Source organism: Nannospalax galili, unplaced genomic scaffold (genome assembly GCF_000622305.1).
Source record: "Nannospalax galili isolate Female #2095 unplaced genomic scaffold, S.galili_v1.0 scaffold1082, whole genome shotgun sequence".
Taxonomy (NCBI): Eukaryota; Metazoa; Chordata; class Mammalia; order Rodentia; family Spalacidae; genus Nannospalax; species Nannospalax galili.
In genome coordinates this window covers 2406186-2417459 of record NW_008348580.1, presented here as the reverse complement: position 1 = coordinate 2417459, position 11274 = coordinate 2406186, and the positions used below count along the sequence as shown (strand labels likewise).

The following is an 11274-nucleotide window of genomic DNA, read 5'->3' as shown; positions in this document are numbered from 1 at the left end:
GTCTCCTGCCCCTGTTTCCTTTTTTCAAATGATTTTTAAAATTTTTATTTATTTATTTTTTGCTGGGCACGGTGTCACACACCTTTAGTCCCAGCACTTGGGAGGCAGATGCAGGCAGATCGCTGTGAGTTCAAGGCCAGCCTGGTCTACATAGCGAGCTCCAGGCCAGCTGGGGCTACAGGGGGACCCTGTCTCAAAAATACAAAAAATTTTTTTTTTCTTTTCTTTTTTTAATATGTATGAATGTTTTGTCTCCATGTATGTAAGTGCACCATGTGCATGCAGTGCTTGTGGAAGCCAGAAGGGGGCATTAGATCCCCTGGAACTATATAGTTACAGATGGTTGCTAGCCATCACATAGATGCTGGGAACTGAGCTGCCAGTGCTCTTAACTACTGAGTCATCTCTCCAGCCCCCCAAATTATTTTTTTAATATATTTTTAAAATTTTTTAGAAGAAGCATTTCATTACAGCTTTAACATAATAACAATTTCCAGAGCAAAGACACATCTCTTTCAAAAGTGGCTATAAAATTTTTAGGTTCACAGTTGAATTAATACAGTTATACAAAAGCCATGAACAAAATACACCTTTTTTCCTTCGTTTTCTTTTCTCAAGCATTTGACATAAAACTGACCGAAGGGCTCATTGGCTAGAGCTACCTGCTGCTAATCTTTTTTTTTTTTAAAAAAAAATATGTGTATGAGTGTTCTGCCTGCATGTATGTAAGTGTACCTGAGCATGCAATGCCCACAGAGGCCAGAAGAGGGCGTCAGGTCCCCCTGTAACTGGAGTTATGGATGGTTCTTAGCTGTCATGTGGGTGCTGGGAACTGAAGTGGGATCCTCTATAAGAGCAGCCAGTGCTCTTAACTACTGAGTCATCTCTCCAGAGAGTCTCTGCTGCCAATCTTGACAACATAAGTTCAACCCCTGAGACCCATATGGTGGAAGAAGGGAACTGACTCTTACAGGGGGTCCTCTCACCTCCATATGCACACACAAAAAATAAATAAAATGTGAAAAAAAGTCACAAGTGACTAAAACACAGCCTTGCAATTCCACCTCCCTGTTTTAGTTCACTGGCCTCTCACTCTTCAAATAGACCATAAAATTCCTCTTCATTGCTCTCAGCACCAGTAGGCTAAGGCAGGAGGACCAGGGATTACATCAATATCAGCCTGGACTACACAGAGTGACCCTGTCTCAAAAAAAAAAAATGCCTTCAGTAAATTTCCTTATCTATATTGCATACATTTTAGACTCAATTTAACATTGTTATTACTATTATTATTATTATTGTATTATTGAAATCTTTGATCACTCAGGATAGAAATGGACTATTTTTCTCTGGCTTGAGACAGTTTATTAAACAGTTTTAGATGTTGAAGTCCACCTTTAAGAAGAAAAAATGCATCCCAGTATATACTGAATTCATTTCTTCTGTGTGAAGAAATATGAATGAGACAGGCATTAACATTTAAAAGCAAAGTACTTCCCAGCCAAACTTGAAATACTCCAAGAACACAACAGATTCTAAACACACTCAGATCATGTAGCAGCAACACCCTTGAGAATGGCCAGCTATTTGTCATCTACGGCTTTGGATCTGCTTCCACGTGGCTTCTTGAGCATCTTCTACCTCTGTCAGCTTTTCATCATTTACAATATCGAAGCTCATGGATGGTACTAAGAAGAACATAAAATTGTTTCTGTCTCAATTCCAGCTTATCTTCAACACTTTCTTTAATAAGTGAAAGATGCTCTAATTCTTTTCCCATAGCCTCTAACTCCTTTAGAGTCTCATGCCTGTCTGGATGATGCTGGATCACTTTTGCCAGAGTGTTATATCCTTGACAATTTTTCCATATTTGTTTTGCTTGAAGAATTTGCTTTTTGCACTCAGCAATTTTTTATGTGTCCCTGAAATGCTGCATTCTATTTCCTTGTAAATTTTTCATAATATTCCATTTCTGTCAGGTTCATATCATATACTAGCAAAGTTTTGCCCATTGAAAACTCACACTGAGACAGTGTGCTCAGCACATGCTGGTACTGGCTGTTTCCCCCTTCTTGGGATCCAGAGTTGCACCACTGAATGAAACTTTTCAACAGCAAATTAATTCTTCCATCATCTCTAGCACCATCTCTATCAATCAGGAGAAGCTTTCAGATGACTTCGTCCTCAGTCACAGCTCACATGGTGTTCACAGCAGTGGTGTGAGCTGAGGCGGCAGTTAGAAATGACTTTTATTTTATGTGTATCTGAGTGTATGCATGTACACCATGTGCATGCAAAGAGTCCAAGGAGATCAGAAGAGGGAGATGGATCCTCTGGGACTGGAGTTACAGGCAGTTGCAGGCCACCATGAAGGTACTGGGAATCAAGTCCAGGTTCTATAACTCCAGCTCCAAAGATATCCAATGTCTCTGACCTCCACCTCTGTAGCCACCTGTTCACACATGCACATACCCACATTCACAAAGTTAAACATGGAGATGGCTCAGCAGTTACGAGCATGCGTTGCTCTTGCAGAGGACCCAGGTTTGGTTCCCAACGCCTACAGGGTGGTTCCTAACCATCTGTAACACCTTCTTCTGGCCTCCACAGGCATTACATGAAAATAGTGTGCATACACATGTAGGCAAAATGTTCCTATACATAAAATAAAATAAAAAGAAGCAAAATTTAAAAACAAAAATAAATTTAAAAAATCTAAAGATTCCTGGGCATTATGATATACCCCTGTAATCCCATCACTCCCAATACTGAAGCAGGAAGATCTTGAGCATGAGGCCACCAGGGATACACGAGACCATGTCTGAAAAAAGCCCCCCCCCAAATCCAGTAAAACAAAAATTTCTTCTCTGTAACATTTGTTACTATAAAAATGCCATTGCCGAGCCGGCTGTGGTAGTATATTCCTTTAATCTCAACACTTGGGAGGCAGAGGCAGGTGGATCTCTGTGAGATGAAGTCCAACCTGGTCTACATAGGGTGTTCCAGGCCAGCTGGGGCTACAGGGAGACCCTGTCCCCCCAAAGTAATTAATTAAAATGTCATAAACTTTGTTAAAGTAGAATCAATTGGAGGGGGCTGAAGAGATGGCTCAGTGTTTAAAAGAAGGGGCTGCTCTCGCAGAGGACCTGGGTTCAGTTCCCAGAACCTACATGATGGTTCCCAACTGTCTGTAACTCCAGTTCTAGGGGATCCAACACCCTCTTCTGGCCTCCACAGGCATTATACACAAGTGGTACACATATACACGTAGGCAAAATACTCATACACATAAAAATAAATAAATCAAGAAAAAATTTAAATATATAATTAACAGAGATGTCATATAAGGTAGGATCTATAATATGTTACTATTAATTGCATACTTCATTAATATAATTTATCAATGCATAGTATAATTAATGAAGGAATCATGATAATATTGACCAATATTGTTGGGCCTTTTTTGTTTGTATGCTTGGTTTTCGATATAGGATCTCACCCTGTATGTAGCTCAGACTGGCCTAGAACTCATTTAGCCTAAATCAGGACAATCATCTACCTCTACTTCTTGAGTCCTAGGATTACCATATTTGGTGTTTGGTTTTGTTGTGTTATGTTTTGTTTGAGACAGGGCTGGCCTGGAATTCACTATGCTGCCCAGGGTGGTTCTAATTCAAGATATTCCCATCTCAGCCTCCTGAATGCTGGGATTAAATATGAAGTAGCATACCAAGCTAGGCCAGTATTACTTTTGAATAAAAACTACACAGTTTCTAAGGAGAATAGAATATGCTAGAACTAAATGTCACTAATTATGAAACCCATATCTTTACATTGTAAAGTCATTTTAGATCTTTGTGCTGACACTGTTTCTCTACCTGTAGCTACTTGAAGAACAGCTGTCAGAAGGGCCCAGGGTGTCACTCGGGGGCAGGTGGTTAGCATCCTCAGCATGCTAGAGGCCCCAGCACAGCACCAAAGGGGTGGGAGTATGGAGATTTGCAACTCTAGGCCCCGATAGAGTAATGACATAACAAGTGATATCATAATGAACTCCCAGGTAAGTTGTATTTGAATAATAGTTGATATGTTCACAAATGTGGACTTCCCCTTACCATACCCATTCAATGTGAATGGGGAGAGAGGAGATGTCTTACCTTAACAAGCTTTGCCAGGCTGGAGAGATGGCTCAACAGTTAAGAGCACTGGCTGCTCTTGCAGAGGACCCGGGGTTTGATTCCCAGCACCCACTGGAGGCTAACAACTGTCCATAACTCCAGTTCCAGGGGAATCTGACACCGTTTTCTGTCTTCTGTGGGCACTGCCTGGGTGTACTTATACACATGTAGGCAACATACTTGTACAGATATAAAATATTTATTTTTTTAAAAACAAGCTTTGTAATTCTTTTTCTTTCTTTCATTTTTTTTTTTTTGTCTTTTTGAGACAGGGTCTCCCTGTAGCCCTAGCTGACCTGGGACTCACTATGTAGACCAGGCTGGCCTTGAACTCACAGAGATCTGCCTGCCTCTGCCTCCTGAGTACTGGGATTAAAGGCGTGTGTGGGAGTATACATGTATGTATGCGTTAGATTTGGTTGGCTGGTGAACCTCATAGATCTCGAGATCCGCCTTGTCTCTGCCTCCTCGGTGCTGGAGTTACAAGCAAGCACTCCATTGCTTGGCATTTTTACATGATCTTGGGATGAGAACTCAGCTCCTCATGCTTGTGAGGCAAGCACTTTACCCACTGAGCTGTTATATATTATAATGTCTCCCCAGATTTCATCTTTAAAAACAGCCTTGTTGGCTAGGGAGATGGCTCAATGGGTTGAAGTGCTTTCTGCCAACTCTGGAGACCTGAGTTCAATCCCCAGGGCCCACATGGCAGGAGAGAACCAACTCCTGCAAGTTGTCCTCTGACCTCCACATGTGTGCTGTGGTACAAGAGGGCAAACACACACACACACACAAATATATATATATAGACACCTCCACAAGAAAAAGGAAAGTTTGCTTTTGTACAAGCTGACAAAATGTTAAATATAGCACAGCAAACAGAATATTTATTCATTATTTTTATTTTATGTGTATGCATATATTGCCTGCATGTAGGCTGTTGGATCCCCTGGGACAGTTGTTAGCTGCCACTTGGGTGCTGGGATACGAACCCAGGTCTTCTGCAAGAACAACCAATGTTCTTAACTGCTGAGCCGTCTCTCCAGCACCCCTCCCCCTCACCTTTTTTTTTTTTTTTTTTTTGGTCTTTTCGAGACAGGGTCTCCCTGTAGGCCTAGCTGGCCTGGAACTTGCTATCTAGACCAGGCTGGCCTTGAACTCACAGAAATCTGCCTGCCTCTGCCTCTTGAGTGCTGGGATTAAAGGCATGGGCCATCATGCCTGGCAGTACATTGTATTTTTACCCTATTTTCTCCTACAGTCAGTGACCAGGCAACCTTAGCAGAATGGCATTTTGGTGGGGAGCGGGATTACACTGATGGGGGCAGGATAAGCATAAATAGCACTGGCTCTCTGTCCCCAACGCTCTGTCCTTTGATTTTTATTTATTTGCTTGCTTATTTGTGTGTGTGTGTGTGTGTGTGTGTGTATGTGTGCGGTAGTGGTGGTGATGGTGGTGGTGGTGTTGAGACAGGCTCTCATTCTGCAGCACAGGCTGACCTCAAATTCAAAAATAATCCTCCTGTCTCAGACTCTGGAGTATTAGGATTACAGATATGCACTAGCATGCCTGGGTTAAGACTCTCCCCTTAGGCCAAACGTAATGGCCCATGACTTTACTCTCAGCACTGGGGAGGCAGAGGCAGGTAGATCACTGCAGGATTGAGGCCAGCCTGGGATGGTCTACATACTAAATTCCAGGCCAGCCTGGCACTTCATAGTGAGATCCTGTCTCAAAACAACAGCCAGGCGTAAGCCTTTAATCCCAGCACTCTGGAGACAGAGGCAGGCAGATCTCTGTGAGTTCAAGGCCAGCCTAGTCTATATAGCAAGTTTCAGTCCAGCTGGGGCTACAGGGAGACTCTGTCTCAAAAAGATCAAAACAACAACAAACAAACCCTTGCAAAAAGACTCTCTCCTCTGGAGACTGGAGATGCTCTTGTAGAGGACCCAGGTTCAGTTCCCAGCATGCATATGGCAGCTAACAACTGTGACTTTGATTCCAGGGAAACTGATGCCCTCTTCTGGTCTCTGATGTACTTACATATATGCAGGCAACGCACTCATACACATAAAATAAAGATAAATAAAAACATTTTTTAAAGACTCTCTCCTTTGGATTCAGTTACTAAAGATTGCTTGTGAACACTGATTTAGCTGAGTTTATTTCCTGTATAAAAGTGACTTGTAGGAGCTGGAGAGCTGGCTCATCAGTTAAGAACACTGGCTATTCTTGTAAGGAACCTGGGTTCCATTCCCAGCACCCACATGGTGGTTAAAACCATCCATAACTCCAGTTCCAGGGGATCTGATGCCCTTTTCTGACCTCCATGGGCATTGTATGACACAGGTACACTTACATACATGCATGCAATACATTCATACACATAAAAAATTAAAAAATATTTTTTAAAAAGTGATTTGTATGGGGCTAGAGCACTGGTTGCTCTTGCAGAGGACCTAGGCCTGGATTCAATTCTAGTACCCATATGGTGGCTAACAACTGTCTGAAATTCAGTTCCAGGGGAATTCAACAGCCTCTTCTGACCTCCAAGAGTATTATACCACATGAGTACACCTACATACATGCAAGCAATACACTCATACACATAAAATAAAAAAATAAATAAAATAAAATAAATAGTGACTTGTACTTGTTAAAAACAGATTACAGTCAAGAACACTTGGGAAGCAGGGGCAGGCAGATCGCTGTGCATTCAAGGCTAGCCTGGTCTACATAGGAGTTCCAGGCCAGCCAGGGCTACATAGTAAAACCCCATCTCAAAAAATAAACAAAAAGAGATTACATCTGGTATGTAGGTACATACCTACAATACAAGCATTCTAGAGGCTGAGGCAGGAGGATCACAAATTCAAGGTCAGCCTGGGCTACAGAGTAAAACTTTTATCTCAAAAAAGTTTAGAAGATAGGCTGGTGTGATGGCTTAGTGGTTAAGAACAGACTACTGTGACAGAGGACACAGATTCAATTCCAAGCACCCACATGGTGGCTAATAACCATCCATAACTCCAGTTCCAGGGGATCCGACACCCTCTTCTAACCTCCTCAGGCATTGCACGACACAGGTGCACTTACACAACATGCAGGCAATACAGTCATACATATAAAATAAAAATAATCAAGCTGGGTTTGGTGGTACATGCCTTTAATTCTAGCACTTGGGAGGCAGAGGCAGGTGGATCTCAAGGTCAGCCTGGTCTACATAGTGAGTTCCAGGCCAGCTGGGGCTACAAAGAGAGCCTGTTGCAGAGTTTGGGACCACTGGGAAAGACTACCCAGACTCACAAAGTTCCAAATCAGTCGAATTAAGCTTTTACAGTTTTATTAGAATTTTGAAAGAAAAAGAAATCTTCAGGACACACAAGCAGGTAATATTGGCAGCTGCCTTGAGGAGGTGAATGGTGGGAAGGAAGAAAGAAAGAAAGCCATAGAGCCTGCCTGGGAGGTCAGAGGCAGGGCTGACTGGCAGCCACATGGCTGGGAGAAGGAAGCTATACAGACAGTGAAGAACTACAAGATGCTGGGGGGAGCCCAAAGCCTTAAAGAAAGCATGTTTAGTAAGAAAGACATGAAGAAGAGAAAGGGAAATTATGCTTCCCTGAAGAATTCAGGGAAGTGGGCAACTCACAGACTCCATGGCTGCAGCTAGGAAGTTCTGCGTTAGTAGGTGGGATTCTGGGCATGGAAAATACACTAGGTATTCTGCCCATCTATTTAGCATAACCTGCCTTCTTAGGGGTAGTACTATAACCAGATGATTGACCAGTTAAACTTACACAAAATGGAGGTGCTCAGGGTATTACAACCCTGTCTCAAAAAAGACCAATAAATAAATAGATAAATAAAATAAAAAAATTTTTAAAGTTCAGAAGAAAACCCCACTCATTGTTAGAAACAATGATATTTATCTAGATTACCTTTATATCACATTTTGAAAAACAACGACCTAAATTTGGCGAAGAAGCTCTCTATAAGAAACCTGGAATATATATAGCCTCTTCTGGTCTGGAGCAGCTAGTAGATGTTGACCGCTTCATTTCTCCAGCCAGAGAACACAATGCTGTTGAAAGGGATGGATTCATTTTGCAGAGCTTGTTCAGCAGTCTCTGAAGCACAGAAAGATTTTCCATTCTTGGTGTGTAAACAGATTGTTGGCCTTCTTAAGAGAGGCAGGCCCAGGCAGCAGCCTGTTCTGAACATTTCTACACAAATAAAATTAGCTCAAAGAGAAAATCTAGAACAGTCTGAGGACACAACAACAATAACAACAACAACTACAGCAAAACTTCCCGTGAGAGGCAACTACAACTGTTTGCTCTGGTGAAAGCTGCTACTTATGTGAGCCTCAGGCCTTCCTGTTCTAGGCAGCTGCCTTCTGAGTCACTATGGGTCAGGCAAGAACCCTCAAACATCAGGACACTTAACCACCACCTGACTCAGGAGAAGCCAATGTGCCAAGCAGTTTGAAATCAAAGAGCAACTGCAGTGTTGCTGGTTCTCATTTATTTAAAAGAAAAAATTCTTTACTTTGTTTTTGTCTAAGCTGCAAATTAACAGACACAAAAACCAAGCTGGTGAGTGGAACTCACATCTGGGAAGTGAGCGCTGGTACCAGTCCTATTAGTCACTGAAATGTTTAAGGGTGGAGCGCACTAACAGTAAAACATTAAACCAGAGCAGTACTTCCTCATAATGTGGCTTTTCCTAAGAAATGCTTAAAAGCTAACCCAGGAATGTATAACAGACAAATACTGTATTTAGAAATTTAGAAAAGTAATTTTTATTTTTCTCTTTCCTGTCTCTTCAGGATGTTGGAGGATGTTGTTGGGTATATTACAGTCTATAAATTAAACGTTGTGTATTAAATAGCTTTAACTAGTCAGGAAGCCACTGAAAACTTTAAACAGAGGCATTCAATTTCCAAGTAACAGAAACTGCGCCACGGTATAATTTATTTGAACTCGAGTTCTTTAACCCAAGGTCTTGTTATATGAAATAATCCTTATGGAAAATAGAAATTTATTTGTGTTTGTTATTTTTGTTTATTTTTTGTTTGTTTGCTTTTAGTCTTACTGTGTCGTTCTAGATGGCCTAGTTCTTGCTGTGTAGTCCAAGCTGGTCTCAGACTCCAGGCACTCTTCCTGTTCAGCCGCCTGAGTGCAGGGATTACAAGTCTGTGCCACCATCACTATGCCTGAGTAATTTTTTTCTTTTTCTTTCTTTTCTTTACTACTTTTGCCATTTGTCCCCCTGCCCCCCAGGAGTTTTCCTTTTACTTCATTCTACCATTTAGGGAACTACATTAAGGATGGGTAAAAAGTCAATTTGAAGGGATTTATTGAAATATACTTGAGTATACTCCTAGGTTTGAGAGTTTGAAAAGAAATAATTAACCAAGTAATTAAAATATAATTTTCATTGAAAGGAATGGTACCAGACCAAAGAAGGCTTCTTTGATGTCTTGATCCTGTATGATCCCAAGTCATTTCTTAGACACCTGATACATTCCAAAAACATTTTTAGGGTTAGCTAACAAATGACAAACTGACCATTTTTAAGAAATGTTAGTATTCATTTGTTATTAAACAACAACAACACATTAGAGCCAGGACACACCTTTAATCCCAGCACTTGGGAGGCAGAGGGAGGCGGATCTCTGAGAGATCCAGGCCAGCCTGGTTTACATGGTGAGTTCCAAGCCAGCTGGGGCTACAGAGAGACCCGGTCTCAAAAAAGACCAAAACAAACAAAAACTGGAAAAAACAAATCTCAAAGTAGAGCCTTCTGTCTTTTCTAGGAAGGTTAACTTCAAATTATTTTTTTCAGGATTGCACAGTAAGGTTCTGTTCAGCCCTCTGCTTTTCAATGCTTTTAAAACCATATTTGAAACGTATATTGTCCGTGAACAACCTTTAGGCAGAATTTCCTTCTTCTCTTTTGAGGCTTTGCTTTCATTCAGGGACATCACTCTATAGACCAGTAATGCTTTGGGGAAATCTTGGAGGAGCCCATAAAGATCCTTCAGCAGACTGAAAAGTTCTTTTCAGAAATCTCCACCCAGAGCTGGGTGTGATGGCACATGATTTTAATCCCAGCACTTGGGAATTAGAGGCAAAGTGTATCTCTGTGAGTTCGGGGCCAGCCTGGTCTACACAGCAAGTTCCAGGTCGGCCAGAGCTACATACTGAGACCTTGTACCGAAAGAAGAGAAGAAAGAAACAAAAGGAAAGGAAAGGAATCTTGACTTGGGTAAAGAACCTGAACGCTTTCTTTTTCTTTGCTTGCTTGCTTGCTTGTTTGCCTGTAGCTCCAGCTCACCCGGCACTTGCTATAGAGACCAAGCTGGACTTGATCTCATAGAGATCCACCTGCCTCTGCCTCCCACGTGTTGGGATTATAGGTTTGCAACACCATGTTTGGCAAAATTATATTCATTTATTTTATTTATATTATTATTATTTATTTATGTGTGTGCATGTGTATCACGGTGTCAGGAAAACCTGCAGGAATTACTTCTCTCCTTCCACTACGTGGGTCCCAGGGATTGACCCTGAATCATCAGGTGTGGTAGCAAGTGACTCTGCTCTTTTCTTTTTCCTTCCTTCCTTCCTTCCCCTCTTCTTTCTTTCTTTCTTTCTTTCTTTCTTTCTTTCTTTCTTTCTTTCTTTCTTTCTTTCTTTCTTTCTCTCTCTCTCTCCTTCCTTACTTCCTTCCTTTCCCTTCCTTCCTTCCTCCCCCTCCCTCCCTCCCTCCTTCCTTTTTTCTTTTCTTTTTTTTTTCAAACATGGTCTCTTGTATACCAAGCCAGTTATATAGCTGAGGATGAACTTAAACTTCTGATCCTCCTGCCCCACCTCCCTAGCCTGGTATACATAGAGGGGATCAAGTTCCAGGTCAGCCAGGGATACATAGGTGACCCTTTCTAAAAAAAAAAACAAAAAACACAGCAGGTGGCGTGAGATCAAGGAAGACACTATGGGAGCCACCACGCCCCCACACACACATGCACACACACACAGAAATACACACACACAAACACCACACAAACAGTAAAATAAAATAATATGTAATAAG

General features: G+C 41.7%; 1 pseudogene; it reads right to left on the bottom strand.

Annotated features, from left to right (window-relative positions):
• Window positions 1-1594: 1594 nt before the first annotated feature.
• Window positions 1595-2201, bottom strand: LOC103743964 (annotated as a pseudogene).
• Window positions 2202-11274: the final 9073 nt, after the last annotated feature.